The sequence below is a fragment of the Thunnus maccoyii genome, chromosome 16, assembly GCF_910596095.1.
Source record: "Thunnus maccoyii chromosome 16, fThuMac1.1, whole genome shotgun sequence".
NCBI classification, from domain to species: Eukaryota; Metazoa; Chordata; class Actinopteri; order Scombriformes; family Scombridae; genus Thunnus; species Thunnus maccoyii.
Genome location: NC_056548.1, coordinates 3,114,635 through 3,130,786, shown reverse-complemented (window position 1 = coordinate 3,130,786; position 16,152 = coordinate 3,114,635). Strand labels below are relative to the sequence as shown.

The window sequence follows — 16,152 nt, the reverse complement described above, 5'->3', positions numbered from 1 at the left end:
TATATGTGTGTGTGTGTGTGTGTGTGCGCGCGCAGGTCCTCATGTCTCTCTCTCTCACTACAGTAGTGTACAGTACGCTGTGGTTCGTTACAGTAATTACTGGCTGCGGGCTTCGGGGGTCGGCTTGTGTTGCGGAGGCCCCGGGGCCTCAGGATCCTGCAGCTCTGCCGCTATAGGAGCATGTGAACGGCCTTAAAGGAAGCTATTAATAGACAGATAATCACACAGGACACAGTAATCCCTCTACAGAGACACAGAGAGCACAGCTAACCGGCTTGGAGCAGGGCGAGAGAGTACCAGTGTGAATGTGGGAGAGCGAGAGAGAGAGAGAGAGAGAGAGAAAAAGAGAGTCGGTGTGCATGAAAGTGTGTGAGAGGGAATGTGAATGTGTGTGTGTGTGTCTGTAGCCTAGAATAACCCAGAAACTACCCGTCTTACACATCACCAAAGAAGAACCCTGGAGAGGAACTGCTAACACACACACACACACACACACACACACACACACACACACACACACACACACACACACACACACACACACACACACACACACACACACACACACACACACACACACACACACACACACACGCAAGCCTTTGGTGTGATGCTGGCCGTCATCCATCACATGTCAAACCTCTGCACAGGGCTGCAACTAACCATTATTTCATCTATTTATCTGTCGATTATTATTATTATTATTATTTCGATTCATTATTCAGGCTAATAATTTCCCAGAGTCAAAGCTGCGGCTTTTGAATGTCTTGTTTTGTCCGACCAACAGTCTGAAAACCTCCAAATATTCAGTTTACTACCACGTATGACAAAGAAAAGCATTAAAATCATATTTGAGGATCATATTTTCTGTCGATCAACTACTCGATGAATCAACTAACTGCTGCGGCTCTAATTTTCACATATTTCAATAAAATTTCTGTAAAATGGTAGAAAAAATTGTGAAAAATGCCTGTCACAAATTCCCATAACCGAAGGTGACATATTCATATATAATAATATTTTTCCGGGCCAACATTTATGATGATATAAAACAGAGAAAAGCAGCAAAGTCTCACAACTCGAGCTGCAAATAACGATTATTTTCATTATCAATTCATCTGTTGATTACGGTCTTGGTTAATCAATAGTCGTTTGATCTATAAAATGGTGAAAAATGTCGATCACTGTTTCCCAAAACCCAAGACGACGTCCTCAAACAGTCAAAGATATTTACTTTAATGTCATAAAAGACTAAAGAAACATGAATATAGTCACATTTAAGAAGCTGGAATCAGATAATTGATATTTTTTTCTTAAAGTATGACACCAAATGATTATCAAAATAGTTGGCAACTAATCAATGAATCGACTAATCGTTGCAGATAAACCTCTCAGTAAAAGTCTGTTAGTGGCCTTAAAGATTCATATGTTCTGCTACAAGCTGAAAAGTGATGAAATAGTTCAGTTTCATATCAATATGTTGTTGAGTACGTGACAGGCAGGAGAGTTCAAGAAGTTCAAGGTCATTACCGCAAATGGAGCCTTTTGACAGCCTATAAAGTTATTTAATTATTGCTCTGCTTTATTGCCAAATCACATCATTTCCTCTCTGACTTTTTTTTGTAAACGATCCGCAGCCGACCACCAGTCCACAGCTGCCTGGTTGGGAACTGGAACCATCACTCTGGTATTAAAACTTGCTGTTGATTATTTTCTCTGAAATATACTAATCGATTAACTATTTCAGCGCTTAGTCAACGTGTTCTTTCCATCAGTGTCGGTTTCTGGGAAGTTTGAGGAATCAACCCTCTAAGAACAACGCCGACTATTTTTTGAATCCATTAATGGTGAATATATAAGGTTATAAGGTTTCACTCCACAGCTTATGTTTCCATCAGGAGCTAATTTAATGCACACCAAGGTTATCCAAGCACATGCTAGTTAAACATTTGATGAATTTTTGCATATATTTCTGACCAGGTTTTGGTACATGGCCCGATGTCAAACCACATAACACCTATACGCCTATAAAAAAAAAAAAAAACACCTGACCTGCTGTTCCTGCAGGCTGTTCATGCCTGCACACAAAAAAATATATATAAAAAAATAGATAAAAAAGCAGGAGGGGAATAAATATACCCGCCGCAAGCTAAGTGCTGACAGTTGTCATGGCAACAAGCTTCCAAAAAAAAAAAAAAAAATCACAGGAACTCTGTATGTCACGGCAAAGAGCAGGAAGATGTCTCTAAAGTTAAAAGGGTCAACTCCACACAGGAGACTGAAGTTAAAAGACGTAATGTAAAAATCATACTGGTGTCATTATAACCTAAACCTGATAATCATGACCGACCCTGTTGTTAAATTCATAATAAATGTGGTTGAAGGCATTTGAATGAACTTACGGACCCACAGTGGAGCTCTTTCCTGTTTAAAACTACCTCTATCATGGAGGGCGTTTACTTTCAGGGTTTATTTGTAGCGGCCCGCCACGTATCTGGGCTCTACAGTGCGAGTATTTCACGAGCATTTACCCCTAAAAATACAGCAGATATGTGTGAACCGGAAAGATAATCTAGAGCGTGCGAGTAAAGATTACAACCTAACGTGTCAGCAAAATACAAGACAACTGTGGTTATTAAACATGAGCAGAATGTGAAGCGCTAACGTTACCACAAGCCTACAGTTACAGCCGCTAACAGAGAAGCACAAAATATCAGTTATTACTAGCATTTAAACACGTAGCATTTCCTGTGGAAAGCTTTTATGAAACATGAGACAACACACACACACACACACACACACACACACACACACACACACACACACACAGAGTGAGAAAAGAACCTGTATTGCAGAACCAGTACGTCTGTTAAAATGAATTGTCAATATTTTAAAAACTGCTTCAGTGATTCAAAAAGTTGTTTCACTGCTTCAATGTTAAAAAAAAACAAAAACTTTCAAATGTTTTAAAAAGCTTTTGTAATTGTTTGATTTAAAAAGCTTTGTCGATGTTTTAAAAGCTGTTTTCAATGTGTCAAATTTTCAAAAAAATCTGTTTCAACGTTTTAAAAAAAAGCTTTGTCGATGTTTTAAGGCCCATGTTTAGTGTCTAATAGAAACTTCCACTGGTTTCACATCATAATTACACACAAGGAAAAAGAGAACAGTATAAATATGTACGTAATAAACTGTTTGATACTGTTTGATTTAATTTAAGAGCACTAAATGTACTCTTTGGGAAGAAAGTTAGCACTGAAGCCTGCATATTGATTTTCTATTTTTGGAGCTGCACACCCCGCTCTCTCTCTCTCTCTCTCTCTCTCTCACTCACTCTCACAAACACATGACAACAGTCTGCCAACAGCATGATGTTAGAGCCTCCGGTACAGCAGGTGGCAGCATGAACATTTAACGTTTGTTTGTAGTCCACCAGTAAAACCAAAGAAGAAGAAGAGGGAGAAGACAGCTGGCTGAATCAATCCAGAGATGACACAGTTAATATCATGAACACCTCTGCACAAATTTGTCCAAAACTGATGCTTTCAAGTTAACTCTGATAAGTTAGTCTATGTTCTTAACACAATCTCAGAGACCCAACTCTTCAAATACGTCATTAGCGAGCATGCAGGGCTCAGACAGACCTCCCGCCTTCCCAACTCCAGACATCCACGCACCCCACACTTGAATTAGCAACTATTTTGATATTTGATTAATCGTTTATGACTTTTCAGGAGCAAAAATACCAAATATTTGATGGTTCTGGGTGCTCAAATGTGAGAATTTGCTGCTTTTCCTCGACTTATGTTGTAGTAAATAGAATATTTTGGTGGTTTTGGTTGTTGTGTGATGACATCACCTTGAGCTCCAGGAAACTGTGATGTACTTTTTCTGTAATGAGTTTCTTTTTCTGTGGTTTTATAAATAAATAATTAACCTTCAATACATTTTTTTTTTTTTTTTATTAATCAGTGATGAAAATAATCAGGTGCGGCCCTACAATAAATGTGTTTGTTTTATGAAGTAAAAAATTTATGTCATGCTTCTGAGATGCATAAGGGAGTGTTTTTAATGTTTTTATGGCAGCTCCAAACGATAGCTTAAGATAACTTTCCTTTCTGTTTAGGTTAATGTTAATGATCCTCAGGGGTTTGGTTATGATTTGGATGTTAAAGATTAGTCTATGAATCTGGGAGGCGACTGTGTGTCTGCCTTCAACTGCAGCGGATCCACAAGAAATCAAATCTGACTGGTTGGTAACCGAAAAAAACAAAAACAAAACAAATGTCGCCAGCCCAACTCTCTCACTCATGAGTGTGCCGTTAGTTTCCGGGTTACTTTTTGTTTACTGAGAGCATTGATTAATCGGCTCTAATCGGCCTCTAAAAACTCACTTTCTCTACTATCTATTAATAACAAACTTTCAGTTAGCAAAACCTCAGTGCAAAATTAATATTGTGTTCTGGGAAAAGAGTGTCAGTCGAGCGGTGACCCCCCCCCGCCCCCCCTTGGTCACATTACTATAAAAGCATCGCCATATCTTAAGAAGCAAACTGGTCTCATATCAACACGACTATTCTGAGATACTTTATGAGTGCGGCCCCGGTCTGTGGAAACACTGATGCTCTGCTCTGGCTTCAGCGGCCTCAGCCTGGTTTTCTCCATCCTCCCTCCCCGCCTGCCTGCCTGCCTGCTCTGTTCTGTTTCTCAGCTTTGGAAGAGACTCATCTGGGCTCCCTTGGCAGACGAAGAGAGAAGTCGCTGCTGCTTAATTAATGGTGGAAAAAAAAAGCTTGATGACTCACAGCACCAGAGAGAGAGAGAGAGAGAGAGAGCGAGCAGTCGGAGGGCTCACCACAGGAACTCCTTTAAGTTGTACTAATTACATAACAGCGTCAACGTATTGCACATAGGGTCAGAATTTACTGCCTTGTTGGCTAGACTGGCCACAGACCATTGGTCAAAACTTCCCGGTGTTGGAGTTTCCCCATTGGCCGTTGCTCTTTCAAAATGACTTGGCGCAAACAGTTTCTATTACGTCCTCAGGGTTACCCGTGGATAAAAACAGACATGACAGATCCATTTTACCAGCCTGGAGGCCAGCTAGCAGCTTGTTAGCATGGCTAGCAGCTAGTTAGCATGGCTAGCATCGTTAGCATAGCCGTGCCATGCTCTGTGTGTGTGTAGCCCACAGACTGCATAAAAATAAGGTGAAGCCGTGGTGGGTTTCACAGCACTGTGCTGGGCAGGTGACAGGTGTGTTTACGGTGTTTGGGTGCTCTGAAAGATGTCACCGCGTGGATATAAGGTCACACAGCTGACGGGCTGCTGCAAGATGATTTTGGTCAGAAGCCAAAAAGTTTGTCACTGTCTAAATTTGCAGATATTAAATGATGCATTTCAGGTAATAGTTTCCCCCCATCACTTATAAAAAGTGAGCTTTTTTGTAATTTGGTTGAACTTTTAGGATATTATACTTTTATATATAATCGGTCAGCATGTAAAAATGGTTTAATGTAGAATGGTTCACTGCTGTGCTTCACTATTCTTAGATTATAGTGTTCTGCAGGCAGAGAGGTTTTAGTGGGAACACAAGTCTGGGAAGGTGTAAGATGACAAGGCAACATACTCTTTAAGAACAGTACACACACACACACACACATACACACAAACACACACACACACACACAGTGTAAAGGGGAAAGCCCCTTGTCACTAAAAGCAGTGAGTGTGTGTGAGTGTGTGACCGGGCGAGCGGGCTTGAGTTACGGCAGGAAAGAGAGTGAGCAGCTCCAGCAGATGGACTCAGCAGGTGACAGGACCCCAGCCTGAAGGTCAATTTGTAGGATAATATGTACGAGGTACGAGGATATTATGTACACACACTCGCACAATTCTCCGCCATCACAGACACCCTCACGTACAACATAAAAAAGGTATAAACAGTCGAGGCTGGAGATTAGGTGAACAAATCAGGCAGACACGCGGGGCTACTGATGGAGGAATGTCAGGGCACTGTGGCTGTGACCTTTGCTCTCCTTCCTGCTGATGGCTTCTAATTAACCTCATTTAGTCAGACGGAGTTGAGGTTTTATCAGCCGCGCCCTGCTTCACCCACCCCGTACAACAAACCAGTCTTCTAGCGTCGGTCACTGAGTAATCTGACGTTACAGACGCCGCATTAATTTAAAGTTTTGCCACTTTCTCACCTCTACAAAAGCAGCCTTCTTAGTGGTTGAACTGCAGGTAGATTAAGCTTCTAATGCCGTTTGTCTGAAAGTATTAATTAGTCTTGACTATTGTTCAGAGTCAACTTCTCACAGTTTATTTCTTCTTAAGTAGAGCAACAAAGAGCAGCAAAGTCAGCTGTTTAAAGCTGTGCATATGATACAAATAGGCACATGTACATATGACACCATCTGTTATGATAGTCAAAAGCCTAAAACAGACAAGAGCTGCAACTATTTATTAGATTTATTTATTAGTTGATAGTCAGAAACGTAATACTTAACAACTATTTTGATAATTAATTGATGGTTTCAGCCCCCCCCCCCCCAAAAAAAAGCCAAATGTTTGATGGTTCCAGCATCTCAAATGGGACCAGTAGTAGTTAAATTCATAATAAACAAAGTAAAATAAGTTGTTTCCTGTTGGAGGTGTGCTGGTTGTCTGCAGCTCTTCATCAAACATCATCATCACTGAGGCTGTTTCTGCTTGTACTCTTCCTCTCTGCAGTATTTCTATCTGACCCGCTGAACAAAGAGCTCCAAATATCTCCAGATCTTATTGTGTCGACTTGTTTTTATTGAAGAATAGCATCTCTAGACAAAAGATCTGCTGCTAACTCTGTGATAAACACATTTCATTTCCTATATGTTACAATAAAAGCTTTCTGTTAGTTTGTCAGTGGAAAGCTTTTAATACGAAGCAGCAGCAGCAGCAGCAGCAGGAAATGTTTTCATCAGCAGTAACTTAACACGGCGCAGATACAGCTGAACTTGATCAGGAAACAGTAAAATAAGGCTGATATCTGAGAGTACAAACAGGGACGCAGGAGAGAAATTCCAGGCGCACATGTGTCGGTAAACTGGAAAGGATTTTTCAAAAGGCTCATTAGGAATCTTGTCGATATTTATTTCTTTACCTGCTCTCAAGGCACTGAAATTTGGCACCGATTGATCTAACGTTAATAGGTGCTCGGTAGTACTGATGTAATTCAGTCTTTAACCCTTTAGAGTTCGGTACTAAACTCTAGTTTCTGGTGGACAGGCATGTCCGTCCACTGAGCCCTGTTAGTCAGCACGAGCGACGATTAAATTAAACCGGTTTGCGATTTCGTTGCCGTGGATCCGACACCCTGCATCTCCGTTCTCCATATGCCTGCTCACCAAAACTTTGCTCTGCGATCCATAAGAGTAGTTAGCATGATGGATATGATTTGGATTGTGATGTTAAAGATAAGAATGTTAAACAGAGCATGACGCTGTAATCCATGGACGCGTGCTGTGACATAACTCCCACCACCCCCTCCTAGTCTCATCACCTCTGATATGATGATATGAAAATATTTTCTAAAATCACCTGGATTAGAAATTCTTTTAACAGATTAAATATTGTCAGATTATATATTTACTATATTGTCGTATATGTTGGCTGATCAGTAACACAAATTTGCAGCACAGAAACCGTCTCTATTACAGTTTAAAGTTTATATCGTCTCATTTTGCATTTGCGTTTTAGTAGAAACAAGAAAGACAGATTCTTTACAAAACAAATTTGGTTGATCTTCATCAAAAATGTTTGTTATGTGTTTATCTTTTTTAAAAGGAATGCATGACCAATATATCCGTATCAGATTTCTTTAAACTACAAGATAGCCTGAAACTCCCGTCAATAACGTACTTGCACATCAAATCTTGTCTCCATTTAAAACTTTAAAATTTAAAACTTAATATGTTTTCAGTGTATTTAACTGTATTTCTTACAACTGCCACAAAAATGCACATTGAAATGGGAGAAAGTGTCTCTGAATATCATGTGAAAAAAGTTTTATTAAAAAGAGAATTTTTGTTTTTGAATAGAACTTTATGAGCCCACAAACTTTGGAGGTCGGTATCAATAAGTCATTAGTGGTGCTGCAGCTGAAGGTACTTTCATATCGACTCCAGCTTTCACCCAAACCCTCTTCTTCTGCAACAAATTTTATCAAACTAAAAAATATAAAACATGTGAAACTGTGTGTTTTTCCTGTTGTGGGTTGTGTGCAGCCGCTGCTGTCACTACTGGGCATAGAAGCCATCGAGGTTAACATTACATAAAGGATTACAGTGATAAACACTGACTGTCATAACATCTGTTCTGTTTGGTCTTCAAACCGGGCAGATAGACGTGACCCAGCAACATGGCCGTCATCAGCTGTTCATTGTTGACCAGCTGGTTGTGTGCAGTGAATTCGCACTGAGTCGGACTACTATCGCAAGTTTAATGTTACTTGATTACGATACCTGCACTGTTAGCACACTTTAGCTAAATTAGCTAACATTAGCGACAAGTGTGCAGCGCTCGGTGTTCCCAGCAAGCTAGCGTTAGCTTCGGTCCGAGGTAGCAGGGCATGTTTCCAGAAGGCAACACCCCACACTCCTTATATGGAAGGTCCTGACTCCAAACAGAAAAGATGGCAGCAACTCTGCACCTCAAACTGGCTCCAATGGAAACCAAGTGTAAGTTGTACAAATAAAACTTTTCAAAATGAATATGGAATACTCCCCTTTTAATACTTTTCATGCCAAATATATTCAATAAGCTGTACATCTACTACGATGTCACCTCAGGGATGTAAACATGCAGATTAAAAACAGATCAATGGAGGAAGAAGCGAAAAAGTGGACTGTATCAGTCAGAGAGAAACACGCGTAACCTTGCAAAAACCAAGTCAAACACGCGCTGCACTAGCATAACTCACAGTTAGTAGGTCAACATTGAGCTTTGCTGCATTCGGAGTGATTATTTCCTGTTCCAGTTACTCCCAGTAATGTATAGAAGTACTCCTTCGTGTACTGTACATACATATACTGGACCAGTAGAGGCAACAGGGCAGGATTTGTGTAATGGAAGAACTAGAACATATAAATACATATTCATGACCCAGATACAAACCCGAGCCCATATCTTCGTGTTCTCAGGTCTCATATAAGCGGCCCTGCGCGGCGCCAGGGTGCTGTCAATCATTAACACATGCCACCGTCCTGGGTAAACTTTGCTCCCTGTTACTGTAGCCAACAACACGGCAGATGGCAGAGTCACTTTCACTGTGCAGTGTTTAGCTAACAAGATGTCACAGGTACTAAATGTTTGAAATATATCTTACTGAGACAAACTCCTACAAACTCCTCATGAGAGCAAAAACCTGCAGGAATATATAAGCAGTGATGACAAAGACCTTTCACGTCTGAATGCATGAATGTTCTCTGAAATAAGAGAGTTGTTTTCAATATTTCCTTTTGAACTACACCTGTAAATGACACTTTGTCCATTGTGGAGCATTTTTAATCCCAGTAACTTTAAACCAATGGTGGAAACTAACTAAGTGCATTTACTCAAGTACTGTACTTAGGTATAATTTGTACTTTACTTGAGTATTTCCATGTGACTTTCTACATTTCAGAGGGAAATATTGTACTTTCTAATCCACTACATTTATTTGACAGCTTTAGTTACTTTTCAGATGAAGATTTGACACAATGGATAATATAACAAGCTTTTAAAATACAACACATTGTTAAAGATGAAACCAGTGGTTTCCAACCTTTTTTGGCTTTTTGACGTCTTACAAAAAGCAGTGTGTAGTCGGGGTCACATTTCACATGTCTATGAGTTGTTAACAGCTCCACCAAATAGTGATTTTCCCCTCTAAACTTCTCACATGCTTTCATTTCAATAAATGTTCAAATGATCCAATATTTCACCAAAAATCAAAGATTAGAGAAAAAGTCCAAAAACTGAAAACAGATTTGTGTATCAGAACTTTGTTTTTTCTTCTCTTCTCTCCCATTAATCATCTCAATAATCTAATGATGTCATATATAATAATATATCAGTCAAAGGGACCAAACCACTACTTTTGCTGCAATACTTTAACTACATCAAGCTGACGATACTTATGTACTTAAACTACTTAATCTACTTAAGCAGGATTTTTCATGCAGGACTATTTTTACATTGCTGTATTGGTGCTTTTACTTAAATAAAAGATAAGAATATTTCTTCCACTGCAGCCTTAAACCAAAGAAAACATTTAATAAAGACTTTCCTCTCTAAATACCCCAACAGGAGAACTCTCTGTCCTCTCTGCAATCAGCGCTGTCTAGTTTTGCCTTTTTGTTGCCTGAGTCTGGTATTAACACTCAGAGGTTAGAGGTGACATTCCCTGTACAGATAAATGAGTAAACACAACATAAAAACATCACCAACCCTTCCAGCGTGATGGTTTTCATTCCTGCGTAGGCGGTACACGCTAATGATGCTCATGGCGTCGGTGGACAAACGCCTCCATGAAAAGATGCATCGTTTTAAAAGTATCTGCTAATCATGTGCCCGTCTGATACAAAAGGGCAATATCGTCTATTCACAGGGGTTTATTTATTTTACACGACCTCTTTCACTATGCGGTGAAAAGTACCTGAAGTGGTGCTTTAAACGCTATTTGATGCCGATCACCTGTTTGCTCACAATCACCTGTTGTGTGCCCAGCGGTGATGGCTGCGAAGTAGAGGAGCAAAATGGTAAAAGTGTCAAGTACTGTGCTAAAGTTACTGCATTATAGAGTTATTATTAGATTAATCAACTGAAAAAAGGCAAATCTGCTAGTTCCAGCTTTTCAAATGTGAATACTGGCAGTTTTCTTATGTTATTTCTTATTTCACCGTTTTCTCACAATGAATCAGTTTTAATGACAGGAGTTACTGTCTTATGCTACAACAAATAATTAAAACAATCAGTTATGTTTTGAGTAATCAATTAACTGTTCAGCACATAAAACTGTGAGCGCAAAGTGTCACCTTGCAATCACTTCCTTTGTCTTGAATTGAAAGTTAAAAACCTGAAGGGATATAATTTAAAACCTGATAATCCTCACGCTGGAGATACTGATAGCTACAGATGTTTGGCATTTTTGTTTCATAAATTGCTTCAAACACTCAATAAATTAGTTCATTTGCACCATAAAAGCAAAAAAACATTTAAATAACTTTCCAATCACTGTAGGTCTAAATATACTAACAACACCATGAGGGCTTACATTTTTTTTTTACTTCAAATGCTTCAATTATGAGACATCAGTATCCAGTGTGGCAGCGTATCGTGGTTTGGTGCTGGCTGGAGAGACCCTGCATAACTGAAAGGTCAAAGGTTGACAGCTGATGCGTCTCGTCAAAGTTTCCTTTAGTAAGATGCTGAAATCTGAAATGTAAAAAGCTTTTCTCTGAGGCTCCAGCAGCAGCAGCAGCAGCAGCAGCAGCAGCAGCGGTGGTGGTAGTAGTGGTAGTAATCTGGGATGGTTCGCACAAAGACGGTGTTTCACGAGTCCAGGTGAGCGGGCCGTGACGTTCACATAGCAGGAATTCCACCGGCCGTGAACAACAATGAATCAAACTCAACACAACACAGGAGGTGGCTGTTCTTCACCTCAGTCTGTAACTCACCACCTTCTGCTGCTGCTGCTGCTGCTGCTGCTGCTGCGTTGGTCGACTCGTCTACATGTTTGTTCAGTGTCAGAGGAAGATGTGGCTCTGTCAGCACACGCTAATCTACGCCACCCTGACCTGGATTAGAGCTGGGTTTCCTTTAGATTTTATCGATTAGGGCTGGATGTCAAAACTCGACACTTGTTTGGTGCTGTAGACAGATGACTCAGAGTGTTACTCTACTCCTTCTTTAACTGTACAGCTACTGATTTTTTATGATGATAAAGTTTGTATATGTCAACTTGTGTTTACACTTTTTTGTTTAATAAAAAGATAGAAAAACAGAATGTACGAGAAATGTGTTGTTTTGTATCCAGCTCGGGGGTGCAAATGATAAACTGCCAAAATTATGTTCTTGACTAATTTATTGATTGTTTGGTCTGTTAAATATATCAAAAAATAGTAAAAAAAATCCCCATAATGATTCCTGAAACTCAAAGTAAAGTCAAGAAATTGCTTGTTTTGTCCGACCAACAGTCTAAAACCTGAAAATATTGATTTATTATCACCAAACACAAAGAAAAGCAGCAAATCCTGCAAACTGAGAAGCTGGAACTGGCTTTTTCACTTGAAAAATTATGTATTATACAATTATCATCAATCAACTAATTGATTGACTCTTGTTGAATCTTGATAGATTCTTCTCATATTATCTGAGCAATAAAAAAAAATCCCAAAACATATAAAGCGAAGACAACAAGAGCGACGAGTTTCTTTGGATTCTTCTAAATTTTGGATTCAATTCAGAACATGTTTCAAACTCAGTCATAAATCCAACCTTGAGGAATGTCAACACACAAACCGCACATTCTTCCACGTGGATTTCAAAAGAATAAAAATGCACGCCTTTTTTTTTTTACCAGTGAACTTTCCATTCTCCTCTCAGCTAGTGAAAACACTCGTCTTCTGTTACCGTCCCGCTCCATTTTAAGGCTTTACCTTTCCCAGCTGCCTCACACACGCATGACAGGCTGGGCCGGGTGGCAGCAGCAGCCCTTGACAGCAGAAGCTAACTTTAACCATGCTCCTGTGCTAGCAGTAAGCGCAACCCCCCCTCCTCCTCCCCCCCTCACATAAATACATAAAGCCTGTCACTCACTCAATCAGGTTTCCGCTCCCAGTATGGCACCGACGGTAGAAAAACACGGTCATGAACGTCGTGGTGTGAGCTGATTTGAGCCTAACATGTGGACGACAGAAAGTTTAGCGGACCCCCACGCTTCTCTTGTGGCTTGTTTGTAGCGAGTGGGGCTGGAAAAATGTAAAGAGACACCTCGTGGATCGGGTTTCTCCTGAGAGGAGGACGTGGAGGGGAGGGGAAGACGGGGCGGCGTGTTGGTGGGCTTCATTGGTCAACCGGAGACCAGAGGAAGCCGTGGAGAGAGCCAGGGGCGGGCTGTGCATCATTGTATATCTCAGTCTCTCTCTTTCTTTCTATTTTTTGCTCCTCTCTTTTTTTTTTTAAAAAGCCTGCTGCCCGGAGAGGTCAGAGACAGATCAGTCCTCCTACACGAGGTGGACATGTGCCCTGGGGGGAACCTAATTCAGCTTGAAAATGCCAAAGACACGTCCAGCCGCAGGAGGATTTGGCCCACATTAGCCCCGGTTGCTGTTGAAATTAGATATGTGCCTCCGACAGACTTTGTTTGTCATGTCCCCCCCCCCCCCCCCCGATTTACGCCAGCGCCTGTCGTAGGGAGGAGGTCGATTACTAGTTACGTTACGGCGGCTAACGTCAGTGTGGCAGGAGAGGAAGGAGAGAACTTCCAGGAGAGAGCTGCGGTGAAAACAATCACGCCACCGGAGCAGAAGAAGGACAGAGGACTTTTTTTTTTATTCACAAATATATCTCCTCACATGACAGCCGGTTGACTACAAATTTCAGCTGCTGCTGGCGAGTGTAAAACTTTTGGTGAGTGTCATTTCTCTTGTTGGATAAGAGATTGTTTTGGTATGATTTGACTAGATTAGTTCTTTTTGTTTTATGTTTGCATCGGTCAAGAATCGCAGGATACTACATTTCCCATAATGCAACAACAGCATCTTTCTGTTTCTACTGTTTTTACAAGCTGAACTTCACTCCTCATGGCTAGCAGACCCACCTGTATGTTTTTCTTCTTTTTTTTTTTTTACCAAAACCAGAATAAAGAAACTTGAAAAAAAAGAAAAACACTGGTGATTTGTGGTCATTTCCCATCATGCACAGGGGGCTGCAAACGAGGTGTTGATATGAAAGACCGATTGGTTTGATTGTCTCATTACATAAATGTTCTGGCACTTTTACACATTGGTGACACGTCTAACTGTGACCGCTAACTAACTGAATAATCGCTTACGGCATTATGATTTCTAATTTAAAATGTTTCAGTCCTAATATGCATATGATGAGTGATGAAAAGAGATATAAAAAGGGATGACTGGACAGATTCCCGAACAGAGGAGGAGTTTGTTTCTGTTTAGCCGTCGTCTGACAGGAACCATCTCCTTCCCCTCCTCTTCCTCCTCCTTTCCTTCCTCTGCCACAGAACATTAAAGGACTCCTAATCCTTCCTCCAGGTTTCCCGCCAGCCTCGTCACTTCTCTTCACCTCTCTCTCTCTCTCTCTCTCTCTGTGTGTTTATTCCGCCCTCGTACCGACCTCCTTAAGCGAACGTCTCTGTGGAAACACTTAATGAAGCTTAAACTATGTCGTGAACTGTCACAGGTATGTAAATGAGATTATATAATCCTCCATCTGTATATATTTACAAACTCGCTGCACAATCTTGTCATACCGTGTTGTTCTCGTGAAGGGCGGACTCATCCCGGCGATGTGATGTTGCTATGCCAACTCTAGCGGTAACCGGGGGGAGCTTGCTGAAGAATGTTTATTACTTTAGAGGAAAACTTTTCACCGTACACGTGCACGAGTAACAGCAGCTCAAAACCCCGAGACTGGGTAACGCTTCTGACGACAATCCAGCATATTTACAGCAGGTATAAACAATATACTTAATGACACATGCATCTTGGACACATTGTCATTTTCCACCTGACCTTTAACCCCGATAATTACATGACTGCTGCTAACCTAAACAATACAACAACAACAACAAAAGAACAAAAAATTCATTTTTTTGGACTTAGTTAAAGGGGACCTATTATGCTTTTCCTTATTTTAAGTCATATATATAACGTCACAATGTTGGATGTTCATATTAAACGTGGCAGAAGTGCCAAATAATAAAGTCAAATTTGTCAAATATCAGTCCACTCAGAGAGAGCAGATGATGAATGGCGGCTTGTGTGAGAACGAACACACCGCCGCTCAGCCAATCACTGCACTGTAAGAGAACGAACACACACACACACACACACACACACACACACACACACACTCCTGCCAAACCTCTGCGGGCTGTTCTATTTAATTACATAATTGTTAGATATTATTAAAAGGTTAGTTTCAGACATCATGAAACCGATTGTGTTAGCACATACGGTGTCAAGCCTGTTCTTGCATGTTCACTACTCTTCACCATGAAGTGACTGTAAAAACATAATCATAGTCACTTTTTCCTCTATAAAGTCGAATCATTTGTTGTGCAAAAGTGTTTTTCTGAGCTTCTTTTAAATAATAATATATAAAAAAATCCACTCAGGTAAGTTGCTATCTGTTGAAGCTGGGGTGTGGCTTCGGTTATAAAAATGACATTCCTGAAAGTGTGCGTCATCGTTTTGCCCGGGATCCCCCCCCTTGAGGAAACTGCACCCTCCTCGTCTTCCTCTAAACATCTAGGAATGAGCTGCGCTGCCAACCACGGGATTTATGTAATCCACTGTGCCTTACCAAGACCTTGCATGTCATTTTAGGGCTAAAGTCTGACCTGTGACGGTGACTAACATGAGATGATGAGGAGGAGGAGGAGGAGGAGGAGGAGGAGGAGGAGGAGGAGGAGGGAAAAAAGATGTAATTTGTGCATCCTGATGATGTGCTTTCGCAGCCTGTTAACCAATCGCTCCGAGGATACAGCTGTCCAGATTTATACTGTACTCCCACCTCTGCTGCAGTTTACCTCGGGGGCAAGAGGTTACCACTGACAGATTACGGACACGGAGAGGAAGAGACGCAGCAAAGACGAAGAAGTAAAATGAATATAAAAATGCACATCCCAATGAGAAAAGGTTAAATGAAAGACAAGTGGAAGAACAGGTTTGTGTTTGTTGAGCGGTGGCCTGAAAATATAAAATAGAGAAAAAGGAATAGAAAGGAAGAAAGCAGGAAGTCATATTTTCTTTTCTTTTATGTCCTGTTATGATATCGGATGTTAAACATGTTTGTGGAAACGCTACCTGTGAGTCAAAAGTCAGGGCTTCAACCTGCTCTGAACGCTTCATTTGTGACATTTTTTTCTCACACACACACACCCATAAA

The 16,152-nt window shown here is 40.7% G+C and overlaps 1 protein-coding gene across 5 annotated transcripts in view; it reads right to left on the bottom strand.

Annotated features, from left to right (window-relative positions):
* ppp2r5eb (protein phosphatase 2, regulatory subunit B', epsilon) overlaps positions 1-16,152 on the bottom strand; it is a 46,001-nt gene that overhangs the window by 14,168 nt on the left and 15,681 nt on the right. Inside the window, exon 1 of one of the 5 annotated variants that reach the window (XM_042387975.1) lies at positions 12,838-12,939. The exons of the other annotated variants lie outside the window; for them this stretch is intronic. The gene's annotated coding sequence lies outside the window, so the exon portion shown is untranslated. Of the gene's footprint in view, positions 1-12,837; positions 12,940-16,152 lie in introns of those variants that run through there. 5 annotated transcript variants of the gene reach the window in all.